Genomic DNA, 16563 nt, shown 5'->3' with positions numbered 1-16563 from the left:
TAGTCAGTTAAACTATTGGATTATTCCAGTGGGCTTGGTGTGAATTTCAATGTATAAAGCGATTGATAGAGGCGACCGCAAGCTAAATTGGACTAGGCGACTGGATCTATTTCGTGACCAAGAAATCTTTGTTTTGTACGTACAAAAAGCACAGTGGTCGTCTATGTTTTGAGATTTTTGGACTTTAAAAGTACACGAATATGTACCTATTAAATTATACGAATATGGAAGGTAAAAAATTAATTAGTGTTAAGTTTTATTAGTGCCAATTTCTATTTTGTTCTGTAAAATTCGAATAACATTACGTTCTTATTTCTCCTAGCGTCAATCTCCTTTCAGAACTGGTTACCAAATAACTTTCATAAGTTCGCATTAGTAACTGGCTATGTATGTTAAGTTACTAACGTGGCTGAAGGGATACGGTTACATCCTAACCTCTCTGGAGAGGAGACCAGTACTTTCGACCTTAATCATAGATTTTGCGGCCTCTGTGGCGCAGCGGTAGTACGCTTGTCTGGGACACTGGAGGTCTCGGGTTCGAATACCGGCCAGGGCATGATGAGAAAAGATTTTTTTCTGATTGTCCTGGGTCTTGGATGTTTATCTATATAAGTACTAGAGGCCGCCCGCGACTTCGTCCGCATGGAAACCCTATCAATCCCGCGGGAACTCTGGGATAAAAAGTAGCCTATGTGTTATTCTGGGTCTTCAGCTACCTACATACCAAATTTCATGGTAATCGGTTCAGTAGTTTTTGCGTGAAAGAGTAACAAACATCCATACATCCATACAAACTTTCGCCTTTATAATAGTAGTAGGATTTATTATAAAATATGGTATCGTTGAGTTAGTGTCTCGTAACACAAGTCTCGAACTTACTTTGAGGATAACTCTATAAGTTTAATTTGTCCCATATATATGTATATATTTATTTATTACTAGAGGCCGCCCGCGACTTCGTCCGCATGGAAACCCTATCAATCCCGCGGGAACTCTGGGATAAAAAGTAGCCTATGTGTTATTCTGGGTCTTCAGCTACCTACATACCAAATTTCATGGTAATCGGTTCAGTAGTTTTTGCGTGAAAGAGTAACAAACATCCATACATACATACAAACTTTCGCCTTTATAATAGTAGTAGGATTGAGTAAGTCAGGTTTTAACATGAAGCAACTCCCGTCTGACTTTTGCAACCTTTGTAAAGAACCGAATCCATAGTGGATACTGATCTCTTTAAAAAGATCATTAGTGCTTAGTACACTAGAGCTTTAAATTATAGAGTTAAGCATTTACAAAGAAAGAAATGAGTGTAGAGGAAATGGGAGATATCTGTAAGGATCCTGGAAATGAGGAAAGCATGGAAAGGAAGACCAGCCTTGATGAATGTACTCGTACCTTGATAAAATTAAAAACATCATAGCGAAAAGTCCATTCAAGAGTACCCGAAACTGAGAATTATGAATTTAGATGAAGCGAAATAAATATGTGGAGATCGTTGCAAGTGTAAAGATCTACATCTTTATATGTCATTCAAGCTTCACATTTCTTACGACTTGCTTGGATCATACATACATATATAAAATATGTCACTATCACGAAGGGGGTAGGCAGAGACTATATCTTTCCACTTGCCACGATCTCTGCATAATTCTATCGCTTCATCCATATTCATAACTCTTATCATACGAGCCTGGCGGTTTCGGGTACTCTTGACCTGACCTTTTGCCAGGACAAATGTTACACACTAGTTGCATAAGCCGCCGCATACAAACGACGCCAGTAAATTGGACTCGCGAGGCGTGCCCTAACTTTGCACTACCGATTGCTTTGGAACGGAACTAGAATTGTCCCACCCACTTTCCAATACGTTTTATTGAGCATTCACCGATTCTATATAATATTATATATAGCTGAGGTAATATATGATAATAAGATAAATATTCAATACTAGCTATCTCAGCCAACGTTGTTTTGCTATATGAATATTTGTTTGATTAATTTCTGGTTTAAATAAAAATGTTTAGGGTGAACAACCCTTATCACTAAAAGGTATGACAAATAGATGATGGCTAGATTCGATTCCCAGTTCTACTCAATATGCTCACAAAATTTCATGAGAATCGGTCAAGCCGTTTCGGAGGAGTACGGGAACGAACATTGTGACCCGAGAATTTTATATATAATAAGATATTTTTTTAAGTTAGGTAGTAAATCAACATAAAAAGATGGATTAAATAAAAGTGTTACCGAAATGAGAAACTTAACCAGTTAAATGACCAAATATTAAGGAGCCATTTTATTAGAAAATTTCTTAGAAAAATGGGTGTTTTTTTGGGTTGTAATCGTAAAGGAAATATTAGAAAGTGTTTAAGTAGAGATAGCAAAAGAGTTCTGTATAAAAATCCTCAAGGGAATGCCTGGTAGATAATCAGCTAAAATAATTTTTCTCTAAATGTTCATTCAAAAGATACATACATAAAATCACGCCTCTTTCCCGGAGGGGTAGGCAGAGACTACCTCTTTCCACTTGCCACGATCTCTGCATATTTCCTTCGCTTCATCCACATTCATAACTCTCTTCATGCAAGCTCGGCGGTTTCGGGTTTCATTCAAAAGATATTTATATATATTCGAATATATTTTAGTATACAATCAACAGCCTGCATCAAAAATTCTAGTCGATTTGCCAATCTCCATTCACGCACGGCTTCCACACAATTTTGTGTGATACCTATAAGTTTACAGCGAAAAAACGAGACATGTCTGGAATTCCTGGCTAGCTTACGCCATCTGGTGGTCGCTGCCGCCAAATTGCACCCTAGAGACCAGACTTGTACTACACTTGCACTAGCGGTATTGAGATAAATAGAAAACTGGTTTTTACTGCTTCTAACTGGTTTTCGAAAGCAATAAGCGGCGTGCTGTTTTCTAGGGAATGAGGAATATTTGTTTGGGAATGTGTGTTTGGGAAATGTATGGATGTTTGGCAGATAAAAGAGTGAGTAGGATCGGATAATAATGAATAAATAGAATTTAATTTCTATATATTTGAATACGCTGTATTATGAAATGATTAATTATGATGTGGTTTTAGTTCCGATTGCATCCTCACCACTCTGGAGAGGATTCCGGTTTAAGTCTTTGAGCATGGATCCTGGATTGGGTGATTCAGGTCTTTACCCTAAACGACTCCCATCTGACCTCCGCAACTTTTGCAGCAGAACCTAACCCGTATTGGATCGAATCAAATCAAATCAAATCAAACATTTTTATTGTGAAACACAGGTAAAAACAAAAAAATAGGTCAACAATAAAATTATAGGTATCACTGTGTCCTGCCCATATGGACGTACAATATTTCCTTTATAATATGATTAAAGATCAATTAATTACTAATACTAATCATGGTTACACATCCAGTTGCCTAAATGTACAGGTTTCCTCTCGATTATATTCTCACCGTTAAAACATCGGTTAGTATTCAAACTAATGTACGTAACTCGAAAATAGTCATTGGTACATGGCCGCGGTGGAATTCGAACCGGTGCTCTTATGCGCAACACGTGTTTTTAACCGGGCATCTTACCGATTCGACAAACAACACTCACAACGTAGTCACTACGTAGTGATAGGTAAAAAAGTTGTGCTTTACAAAGCGATAAAAATAAATGCAATCATTAATATCGTAGTATCGAAAATTGGTTATATGGATTAAAAAATAATTAAGCTAAATAGGTGAGTAAATCTGAGAATATATCAGGAAGCATCGCATAAATTAACTCAAACTTAGTCAACTCATAATCATATAATTATTAACAAATTCAGGCCTATGTAAATTACTTCATACTATGTTTATAACTTTATCAATGTATATTACCGGGCCCACGTTTTCAGCGAAGTTTGGAGTGCGGCATCCATCCATTTGCATAGCAAGTAAGTATCATTAAAAATTCTCCGACCGTTCTTGAGATGAAACGATTAAGAACCGCTGTAACAGCCATTTTTAAACGATCAAGTGTCATTGGACGGAGTATTTCAATGTACTATCGGTTATTGAATCTTGTGAAAAAAAATTACGAATTAAAATTTGTTATATGGTTTCGTGTTGTTCCCGGCATTAATAAATAAAAGAATAGGGCCTATATAAATGAAAATAAAGATTTTTCTTTAAGGTAAATGGGTAACTGAATCTCAATTCTATAATAAGGCCTTTGTACTTACATAGCCTGTGTTTTTTTTCTGTTTTTCTTTTGGTGCAATAAAAAGTTTATCTATCTCTTTGAGCTGAACGAAGCATTCGATTCTTTTCGGGACCAGGCTCTGTATATTTTGTACATACATTTATTATCCCTTGCGGGGTAGACAGACCTTACAGTCTTGAAAAGACTGAAAGTCCCCGTTCAGCTGTTTGGCTTACTGACAGAATTGAGATTCAAATAGTGACAGGTTTCAAGCGTGTCGCTTAAAAGAAACCTATCCCTCAGTCGCTTTTTACGACATCCATGGAAAAGAGATAGAGTGGTCCTATTCTTATTTCTATTGGTGCTCGGAACCACACGGCGAACGTACATAAACAAGGCATGTTGCAGCCCGTTTAATGGTTTCGGTTCAAGTTTAGAGTACACGAGAAACATTCGCGGCGGACATTTTGTAAAGCAACATTAGCCAAAAGATCGTTAAAACTTCGAAGTGGCTCAGTCCATTAGGGCGGATTCTGGGTGATGGCCGATGACTGAACAGTGTGCTAACTAATGGTCAGTCTTTGTACCAGGTTTTGGACAGTTAGTGTGATGTTTACAGCGGTAAGTATAGATCCCATCAAAAACATCCTGTAAAAAAACCCAAGTCTCGCAGCTCAGTCTTTCTACAGTAAAAAGTTCTGAGATCCATGTGATACCAAATCGGTTAATCTATTTAGTCTCTACTATATTATAAGTTATTATCATGCTAATATTAAAAATATTTTATGCATACATACATATGATCACGTCTATATCCTTTGCGGGGTAGACAGAGCCAACAGTCTTGTAAAGACTAATAGGCCACGTTCAGCTGTTTGGCTTTAAGATGGAATTGAGATTATTATATAATTATATACTTTAAACACACTAGCAGCTCATTAAGCTGATGCGTGTGAATTTTAATAGATGCCATCAAAAACATCCTGTAAAAAAACCAAGTCTCGCAGGCCAGTCTTTCTATCGTAGAAAGTTGTGAGATTCATTATATACTCGTACCAAGTGGGTTAATCTATTTAGTCTCTACATAAAGGACCTTCTGCCTTAAGTTATTACATAAGTTATTGTCATGCCAATATTAAAAATATTTTACGTTTTAAACTCTGGTGAGGAATTCGGTTGCTGGCCCGTCGTGCTGTGTAGTGTGATACAAATTCAAATTCAAAATTTTAATTCATTACTATAGGATACTATATATCGCTTAATAATTGTCAAAACGTATGGTTTAACAACATTGGTTGACGTCAAATAAATTACTTAAAACTAAGTTTACTGCCGCTTCCAAGGCGTCAGTGCAGAAGAAGCGGTAACAAACTGCACTGCAGCATTTTCTTCAACAACGTCAACTTCACAATATTAATTAAACTACATACTAATAATCAAATCATGCGATTAAGATTTCGTGTACTGTAGCAATCTCTTATGGCAGCATTAATAGCTTGTCTAATAAAGAGTAGTGAGAAATAAGCTTACGTTTTTAATTTAGAGCTTGATGTGTGGGTACTGTGGATACTCCCAATTTAAATATTTTTATTCAATTAATTATTCTCTTGTGGTTTTCGCCACCAATAAAAAAAATAGCACCACTCCATTTCGTTCCAAAGGATAGGATAGGATAAAGAATAGGCTTGTAAACTTGGGATTCTACTTTTAGGCGATGGGCTAGCAACCTGTCACTATTTGAATCTCAATTCTATCATTAAGACAAATAGCTGAAAGTAACCTTTCAGTCTTTTCAAGACTGTTGGCTCTGTCTACCCCACAAGGGATATGGATGTGACCATATCTACGTATGTTAATTAAAAAATACAAGCAAGAGACAAAATTTAACTTTCCAAGAACTATAAGCATAATCACGAAAAAGGTAAATCCTACTAATATTATAAATGCGAAAGTTTGTGAGTATGTCAGAATGGAGTTTTGTTACTCTTTCACGCAAAAACTACTGAACCGATTACCATGAAATTTGGTATGTAGATAGCTGAAGAGCCAGAATAATATATATAACTTTTTATCCCGAAGTTCCCGCGGGATTGATAGACTTTCCATGCGGACGAAGTCGCGGGCCGCCTCTAGTACATTATAAACACTGAAGCATATTTAACATAAACAAATAATACTTAAAAACAGTAAAGGTTTATTTATGGGCACCGTAGTAATTCTGTAGCGCCTCAAATTGAATAAAAAAGTTCTACCGCGTTCGAGTTTCCAAAGCGCCGTGAAGTTCTGGGTTTTAATCGCATTTTTGTAGAACTGAATTTATCTAAGAATAAAATGTGGTATTAATTATGTAACAGGAACATTTAAAAGTAAGATTGGCAAAGACCAATAAAATAGGGCTCATTTAATTTATCTTCAACTAAGAATTTTCTTTTTCAAATGTAAACGAGAAAGTATTTCCGAAAAAAAGTTAAATGTTTTTTACAAAAGACGACTGATTTAAACAAAATGACGATATCTACTCACCAAACCACTGAACTTACCCGAAATGCTCAAATTAATCATTCATTAGTAAATGGTAACTAAGAAAAGGCTAAATTGGGATCCATCTTGTAAGCGACGGGCTAGCAACCTAGTCACTACTAAGGTAAGTAAGTTAATGCTTTATTATTCACAAAAGGAGTACATGACAAATATAAAACAGTAAGTGAGATCTCTTCCAGCCAACCTGGAATGCTATTTACATAGCCATACATATACAATGGCTCTGTATACCCCGCAAGGGATTTAGATGTGAATGTAGTAATGATGAAGAAGCTATGAAGAAGGTTAAAAAATATATTACCAGAACGAAGCCACAGGCATTACAACATGATAATAAAAGTCAATGAATAAATAAAGAAATAAAATAAGAACTAAACTAAATCTGTACTTATTTTTAAAATAGTGATAGTCTTTATAAAAAGTTGGGAATTGAGAACAGGCTAGTTCTTAAAGGGACCTTGAATGCCATGAATAATTTAGTGTTAGAAATAGGCCGCTTGCCTCTCCCGCCTGACATACAGACAGTAAAAATATCGAACAATTTATGAAGAACGAGTATTTTTGTTCAGCAGCTCGGCAGCTCATAATCACACAAGTCGATAATGGGCTATATACTACTAATCCTACTGATATTATAAATGTGAAAATTTGTATGTCAGGATGTCAGTATGGATGTTTGTTACTCTTTTTCGCAAAAACTACTGAACCGATTACGATGAAATTTGGTATGTAGTTCGCTGAAGACCCAGAATAACATATAGGCTACTTTTATCCTGGAGTTCCCGCGGGATTGATTCCACGCGGACGAAATCGCGGGTGGTCTCTAGTATCTAGTATTATATAATAATACTTAGTTGATAGTTACCACCATATTCATTAGAAGTCATGAAAGGGTAACCACAACATCTTTTTCCCAATAATATATAACTGCATACATACATACATACATACATATGGTCACGTTTATATCCCGACAGAGCCTACAGTCTTGAAAAGACTGAATGGCCACGTTCAGCTATTTGGCTTAATGATAGAATTGAGATTCAAATAGTGACAGGTTGCTAGCCCATCGCCTAAAGAAGAATCCCAAGTTTGTAAGCCTATCCCTTATAAGTCTGGAGGGTAACCAACTATTGATTTTGCATCGGCGATGATTCGGACTCGGCCGGTGCAAAGGGAAGATCTTCCACCAGGCCAGGTGTTATGACGTGGCATTACCGGCTCGGGCGAGGTTTATTTATGTTTCAATCCGTAAAAATTTGAGAATATTCGCTAATAATTGACAAAATTAAGAATGTTTACTAGGTCGGATTTCTGTGTGTATCTTGGGCAAATACTTGAAATAGTTTTGCATAAGAAAATAAGAACCTTTTTAACAAGCAATGAATTACAAATTTAAAACGGGACACGATCGAAAATATTTGAGTGAACAACTTATTATAAAGCGTTGTAACTCCGAAAATTGTTTGCTCAGAATTAGAAACAACTTTTTAAAACAGTTTCTTCAGTTTAAACTTATTAACTTTATTAAAAACCAGATCTTTCACAAAAAAGATAACAATAAAATCTCTCCTTTTTATTCATTATTTTATTTAATATTATAAATAATTTATTAGAAGATTCTGAAATAATTTTAATCTTTATTTTACAAATACGCACTCTCTAACAAGTGTTGCATTAATTCATCGGTTTACCGTTTCATTTCGTATTTCATTGTTTCCAATACTTTCTTGTGCCATATGAAACGAAATATCGCTCCCATTGTAACATAAATTAAATAATGACACTAGCGAGCTACGCTTTGACGAGCGAGTGGAGCGAGCGGTGCGAGCTAATGCTTAAAATATATGCATATCCATGCATCCTTATACTACATCATATTAATAAGTTTTTAAATTGATTTTTCAATTGTGATAACATTTTTCAGGGAGTAGTTATTTTATTTTCAAGTTTATTGCTCAACATAATTGGACATGGTCGTTCAGTCTTTTTGAGACTACGGGTTTTGACTGTCCCGTAGGGTATATGGACATGATATAAGTTATGTATGTGTACAAAAGAGAAAATGACGCATTTAAAATAAAATATGTAAGCTATATTTGGAATAAAAGAAGGACGTGCAATTGCGTCACCAATTTGATACAAATTAATGCCGCTTAATTTATTGCTGTAATTGCGAGCTTTTGCCCGTTACATGAAATAAAATGTTAAAATTGGAGGGACTTTACGCCGACACGATTCAGGCTGAGCAACGGATGAAGTATTTAAATCAATGTTTTCATTTATCACTCACTTGCTGTAATGGGTTGTGACGTCGATGGTGGGCACCCTGGTGACAGAATTGTCTAGTGTTCTGCCTGGTCTTCACACGATGGATCGATGGAATTTTTGTGGTCATATAAGTTTGCTTTATTTCTTCTATAAGTACTTCGTGTAATCTGATTACCGCTGACCACAGCAGTCTGAATATTTCAACAACGTTAGAGCGAGGTTTTCATTTGAAAGTTTGAGATCGAAATAAAGAATAATCCGTATTTGAACTAAATGTTTCTATGGGATTTGCCAAAGCCTCAGAGTGAACACCAGTCCGTAGAAATTGGAACATTTTAGTATTCCGAACAATATTTAGGCACCGTGGGGATTTAGTCATATGTAAAGCTACTAGTAAGCTAAACCAAGACACCATCATATCGGTCAGTGATATTCAGGTAATTTTATTTTGTAATCGTAAACATACTCAAATTTACGAGCATAATCCATACGCACATTACACATATAAACAGCTGATAAATATCTGTATAACAGTAACCAATTATGTAGGCTATCTAAATATCAAATAAGCTAACTAAGCACAAAACATTTTGAATTCAGGTTAAAGCACATTACCACAACGTTAGTGCGAATTTGCAGCGATATCCAGTAGGCTTTCAAAGGCACGCCGATAACTTTATCGCGTATCAGATCCACTAAATCACAATTACACGAAATCCGAAAATTTTGGACTGAAACTGAACATTATTCGGTAGCGAGCCGCTAATGTGGCCGAAGATATTGTTTCTATGGAAACGTGTTCTTTTTTTAAATATAAAAATTTTTCATTTATGTTAATTAATTTCATATAAAGAACGACTAGAACGTGTCTAAGATTACATTTTTGCCCACTTAAAATATATTGATCATGCATACATTGTAAAAGTTAATAGATTATTAATTACTTACTAGTGTATAATTTTTCATGTTGTAATATTAAAAATAATTAAGGTGATACATAATTCCTTTGTTATAAAGTGCTTTACTAAGACGTCATCATTAATCGTAAACTTTACTACATTCTTTGGTTTTGGATGGATTTATTTTTGAATTTTACATTTTTTGGGAAATGTATTACTTAAAAAGTTTTACTCTTAAGAATTTAATTTTTTTTTTGTCAAATTACAAGAAACAATGCTCGTAGTCCATACCTTCTACTTATATCTTAAGATATCTCTTCCAGCAGATACTTGCGATAGGATATGTTTGTGTTTTCTTAAGAAATTTCTGCCACTAACAAGAAAGTGGAAAGTAAACATTTTAAATAATATGTAAGTAATCGAAAAAATATTTATTTTTAGAAAAAAAATTATGTTTTAGAAATTATTATTTTTTATCACATTTCAACAAAAAAAAAATCATGTGCTTTAAAAGCAGAACTAAACTTAAATAAATTTATTGTACTCTTCCATTTACACTATTTCCTAACAAATGAATAACACGGATCGTTTTTCATCGCTGGTGGTGCATTGCTAATGCAATTGCATTCCTCAAAACATAATTCGGCTCAATCATCGCTAGCATGCAATCCTTCATTTAAACACATTTGGCTTTTTCGGTCTATTCATTCAATGTTTTGCATTTAAGATTGTTTAACGAGTATTTTCGTACTAGCTTTTACTTGCGCCTGCGCTGATTTGGCGCCACCTACAAAATGATACAGATTTTCTGAAAGGTACCCTACATCCTTCTTCAAACTCTTCATGAAATTTCAAGAAGATTGGTTTCGTAGATAACGATGTTATAATATCACTCAGGTTTAGGATTTAGCGTTTTGTAGGCGGTAGTAGTATTCTTGTAAAAAAGGTTGTATAACATTATCGTTATGTTTCGTAAGTAAAGTTATGAAATCATGTCATAATGTTTTTTTTTTATTTGTAGACAGTGTGGAGGCCTTAATAAAAAAAAGAAAATATATCTTTGTTGAGATGGTAAGATACTTAGAAAGAAACCTTTTTTTATATAAAATACACTTGACGTGCAAAAATAACAATCTGCGACTGAGAATGACAATGATTACCAATAAAACGAAATAGGCAGACTTATATGGCATTTGAAACAACTAAACTGTAATAACCGTTTTTTGGTCTAAATAACAACTCGGTACTGAATAATTTCAGACTAATTTGACTTCAGCGAATTGCAAACGGAATCCAAAAACAAATTGGTCAATTTGCGCATATGAATACGAAATATTTCTACAACATAATTTTGTGTGCTGTTTGAATACCTTCTCTTTTTTTATTTATTTGAAATAATGTGCCAGTAATGACATTATTACCTGTGGTGTTTCAGTTTCTTTTTAAAAAGTCCGTCCGTGTTATAAATATTAATACTTTGTGTGGCTTTAACACGAGAGCCTTATCAAGGTAAGTTTATATCAGAAAATAAAATGCGCACGTGGGTGCTATATTTTTATACTTACAATATTAATAGACCTGAGCGTCGGTGATGGCATCGGTAAGGTTCCCGGTTAAAATGCGTGATGCGCAGAAAGGCACAGGTTCAAATCCCACTTCGGCCATGTATTTTAAAAAGTTATGTACATTATTTCGAATACTAACCGCTGTCCTTAGGATGAGAGAAAACATCGTGGGTAACCTGAACATTCAGGCAAATAGATGTTTAACCATGGATCCAATACGGGTTAGATTTACCTGCAAAGGTTGCGGAGGTCAGATGGGAGTCGCTTCGTGTAAAAACCTGACTCGCCCAATCTAGGATCCATAGTCAAAGGCATACCCCGGGCCTCTCTCCAGAGAGAAAAGAATGCACCCGGGACTAAAGCCAGGAGGTAGAAGGTTAATTGCTCTAAACAGCAAAATGTAGAAGACTTTGTTTTCATATTTTTATCAATACTTTCATTACTTTACTAAAAATTTTTTTTTATATTTATTCTTAGAAAAAAAAATTATGCTATTATAATTTTTTTATTACATTTTAACTAAAATAACTTTCGTGTGCGAATTAAAAGCGAACTTTTAACTGAACGCCATTTATCAATACAGAATGCCATTAAAACTCACTCTGTAATTGGGGTTATGGTACGGTTTTTGTCCCCGTCAGTGGCAGACTGTCACATTCATCATTTGAAACGCCATTTTGTTGCTAATGTACCGGCGTCATCAACAGTAGTGTAAAGCAGTTTTTAATGGAGCCAGTGAAAGGCTATTTGAATTAAAATGTAGGTAATTTTGAAACTTGAACGAAAATTTGGATGGAATGCATTTGAAATTTATATTCTTCTATTTGTTGTGGTAATTCTGATTTGCCATTTTTACACATGCATGACATGCGTCACGTCTTTAATGATATGGAGTGGTTCTCTTAGAATATACATACATATAATACCTACATGTTATTTTAAATAAAGTAAAAGAAAGAAAAGGGCATACAGTTTACACGAAAGCTTGTATATAAATGTGTAATGCATTTTATAATAACAACGCGATTTAAAAATAACCGGTACGCCATTACACTGTGATTGAGTGAGTTTTTAATCTGCGCCGTTTTGTTTCAGGTAAGTTCGTAAGTGCATCGTCATTAATGCATCGGCTGCACGGTATGGAGATTGCAATTATTTATTTTTAATTTATTGAAACATTTCATCGATTGGAGGATTTATACGGTAATTTCGACAGGATGAATTGCTTGGTATTTTTTTTTTTGTAATTCTCTTTCTGGTACCACATGGCGTCAATCCCCGTATGTGACGAGTATAGGAAAAATGCTGAAAATAAAAAAAATATTTGCACTGGCAAAGAAAAAATGATGCACGCTCAAAATACTGTCATTTATTTTTTCCTCTTTTTTTTCTAATTTTAAATTACAATATGTTTGATCTTTTTGAAAGAAGTTCGTAACACTCTAAAGGAGTTCTTAACAATGGGGATTCACCTGTGTGAATTCTTCTTTACAGTGGGAGTGAGTCTGAGTTACGTCTATTATCCATAGGGTGATTTAGCTTTTTACATAAAGTGACTCTCCTGTCTGACCTCCGCAACCTTTTCAGGGCACCCTAACTCATACTGAATCATGGTAATATTCACGCGTGTCCAGCACAAATAAAAAGAGTCAACCTTAACGTTTATTTCTAATATAAAACAGAACCAACAATAACTTAAGACCTTGCCATTAAATTTATTAAGAATTTAATAAAAATAAGAGCATTTTCCATGAAGCTAAATTCTTAGGGCTCATAACGGCACAAAAAACGCTCAGGCGCCTAAAACAATTTTATTTATTCACACACTCGCGCCTCGCGATCACGAGGGGCTGACTGACGTGTTTCAAAATGTCAACCGTATTTATTTATTAACTGTGGCAACCACCACGTGGGTATAATGTTAATGTTCGAGAAAAGTGACTTTGACAGTTGAAGTACAGAGAGCCAAATAGAAAAGGATACAATCTCCTTAGAGCAGACGTGCCAAATAAAAAAAGTGTTATTACCATCTTCTATAAAGTTGCTATACGTAGGTTTTTTTTTGTGTCTACGATGAGCATATGTCCATTATGTATGTATGTTTTACAAAAATAAATAATAATTTTGCAAAATAATTTTACTATAACTGATGGCCACTGTCCTGGAAACTCAGTCTATGATTCAACTCCTCCTTAGCACTTCAGATTATGTGGCCGCTCTTGACTTAATTATACTATACTTTATTATAAAAACTTATCTATGGATAAATATCCAAGACAGAGACTTATCAGGAAAAAAAAAGATTTCATAAATGCTCTGATTTACACGAAGCCGTGTGACTTCTGCAACGAATGTCCGGATTCCCACATGTTTCTTTTTTCTAGTTCGCCGTTAGAGCATTGATTAGCAAACCAATGTAGAATTTCAACCTGTAGGTACCTTTGCCTGTGTTTGGCACTAAAACAGATTGACCATCGACGTACAAGACTCAATACACACAAAATCACTAACATTGATCGCTTCCCAAAAAATGATTTCACAAGCAAAAAAAAATCCATTTGGATTTCCCAAGCATTGCAATTTCCTCAATCGCCGGGCCGTTCCCATTGTGAGTGAGTACACTCCTGTTCGGTTGGACGGAAATAACCCGCTAATAGATTCATTTCGTCCACGAGGGTCGTTCGTCGGCTGGCGGGTTGCTAACATTGCGAGTTCAATTTTAGGGGTCCTTAAGAGGAAATAAAAAAAAAACACTAAATTCGTGATTAATTCCTTACGAAAACCTGAGAAAACTTATAAATTTAGAAGACTACAGGTACTAGTAATTAATGCGTATAAGTATTTAGCATTATTCTTACAGAGTACAATTCGATCATTAAGCCAAACAGCTGAACGTAGCCTATAGGTATTTTCGAGACTGTTCGCTCTGTATACCCCGCAAGGGATATAGACGTAACGATATGTATGTATGTATACAGATAGTAAGTCTACCCTAGTCTAAAATCTACTCGAGACAATTGGTTCTGTCAAAAACGTGATTATAGTATGTATGCACAAGTAAAACAACGAACAACGCTTAGTCCGTTTATCAATAACAAAACAAAGGAATGATTAGAAACAAAAATGAAGTAAAGATGTTACAGGATAATGCATTTTTGGTGTTAAATAAAACCTAATTTAATAACTATTACTTTCAAATGTCATTATTAATTTAGGGCTTAAAGTTGAGAGCCAAGTGAAAAATACAGCAGACTATTTAAATTTATATGATTGTATCAGATTATTGTTTTTATTTTGGTTGACTGAAATGTTTAATCGTTTTACTCATTATATGAAAATTTATGCCAAAAATTTTTTTTTTTTATTTCTAAAATTAATTTTTTTAATATACTTAGTTTGACGACCGTGTCTATGTTACGTAGTTTTTCATTCAATACTCTGCTTCATGTAAGCTATCAGTTCAGAGTTATCATGACGCTAGAAAATTTCTTTTACGGCAGCAAATAGGGTTTTCATTTATTTTTACACTAGAGGCCGCCCGCGACTTCGTCCGCATGGAAACCCTATCAATCCCGCGGGAACTCTGGGATAAAAAGTAGCATATGTGTTATTCTGGGTCTTCAGTTACCTACATACCAAATTTCATGGTAATCGGTTCAGTAGTTTTTGCGTGAAAGAGTAACAAACATCCATACATCCATACAAACTTTCGCCTTTATAATAGTAGTAGGATACATTGTTTAAATATCAATCTTTCCACATGCATACTCCTTCCGCGTCATCCACATTCATAACTCCCTTCATGCAGGCTCAGGTACTCTTGACTTGATTTTTTACTAGAACGTCCTCTCATACAATTAATTCAATTTTCAATGAACACAATTATCCTAGATTACTACATTATTCCCTACTAAACTTTTCCAAAGTCTCTCGTACAATTCGAGCGCGGAGCTTCGAAAGCGATCGATTTCCGGCCTATTCGAGTAGGAACGAGAATCGTCGATATCCCAGGATTTAGTTGTGGACGATAGTTGGTAATGAATAGACCGCCATTTCTATCAAGTCGGTTCTATTCGATTACCTATTATAATTGATTAATCTCCCCGTTATGCAACGTATCGATAGAGGCAAAGATAGATTCCACTTAAAAAATATATAAATTTATTTTATCCGAAGTTAATATTTTATGTATTTATATTTATAATGTATTTTATGTATTTTGTATGTATTTTTAAGTATATTGTATGTATTTATGTATCTTCTTTATAATGTATGAATTTTACAATATGTATGCGCACTTTATCGCCCCACCAAATTAAAGTTTTTCTGTTTGGTCAGCTGGTAGACAGGTAGAGAATGCCAAACGGCATTAAGTCCGTCATTTGTACAATTTTTAAATAAATAAATAAATTGTTGCCGGCCGATCGATATTTAAGCATTAACTGTAATTCAACTGATGTTCTTCATAATATGCAATAAAGATTTTGAATTGAATTTAAGTCTCCACTTGCAAGGTATTGGCAATGAATCTATATGGGAGATATTTATACGAACATCGGAAGAAAACGAAAAAAAAAACATGTGATTTTAAGTATTTTAATCAGCATTCGTATCGCGCGAAAACTATGTTAAAAACTTATATACAAAAAATTTCTGCCACGCCTTTAAACTGCAGTACTAATTTTACAGCGGACGAAGTCGCGGGCGACAGATAGTTTTTAATTACTAGATAATCGACGAGCATTGCATTGCATGGCAAGATGAGGGTGGTTGAAGCAAAAGACGTATTCAGAGATTGTAGCTAGTTGATATAGGTAGTCTCTGCCTACCGCCCCAGTAAGGAGATGTAATATTTGTTGTATTTACAAAAAAAAACCGTTGTGATTTGTTGGATTTTTCATTTTCATTTATGAGAAACACTTTTTTTTAATAAATTTAAAAATCTCCATTATGTGCAACAAAATAAATCACTAATTTAATAAACTTTTAAACGGAAGCATTTAAAATTTGGAAATGTACTTAATATTATAAAAAAAAAATATGCCTACAGTAAATCCCGGTCAAATAGTGTAAATTCATGTTTTTAATTCTCCGAAATTGTAACTA

At 34.6% G+C, this 16563-nt stretch overlaps 1 protein-coding gene across 1 annotated transcript in view; it reads left to right on the top strand.

Moving 5' to 3' along the window:
• The window catches only part of LOC106132378 (CUGBP Elav-like family member 4), a 467880-nt gene that overhangs the window by 24188 nt on the left and 427129 nt on the right, over positions 1–16563 (top strand). The window lies entirely within an intron of this gene.

This window comes from Amyelois transitella, chromosome 14, assembly GCF_032362555.1.
Source record: "Amyelois transitella isolate CPQ chromosome 14, ilAmyTran1.1, whole genome shotgun sequence".
NCBI classification, from domain to species: domain Eukaryota; kingdom Metazoa; phylum Arthropoda; class Insecta; order Lepidoptera; family Pyralidae; genus Amyelois; species Amyelois transitella.
The sequence above is the reverse complement of the archived record's forward strand: the minus strand, read 5'-3'. Positions and strand labels throughout refer to the sequence as shown.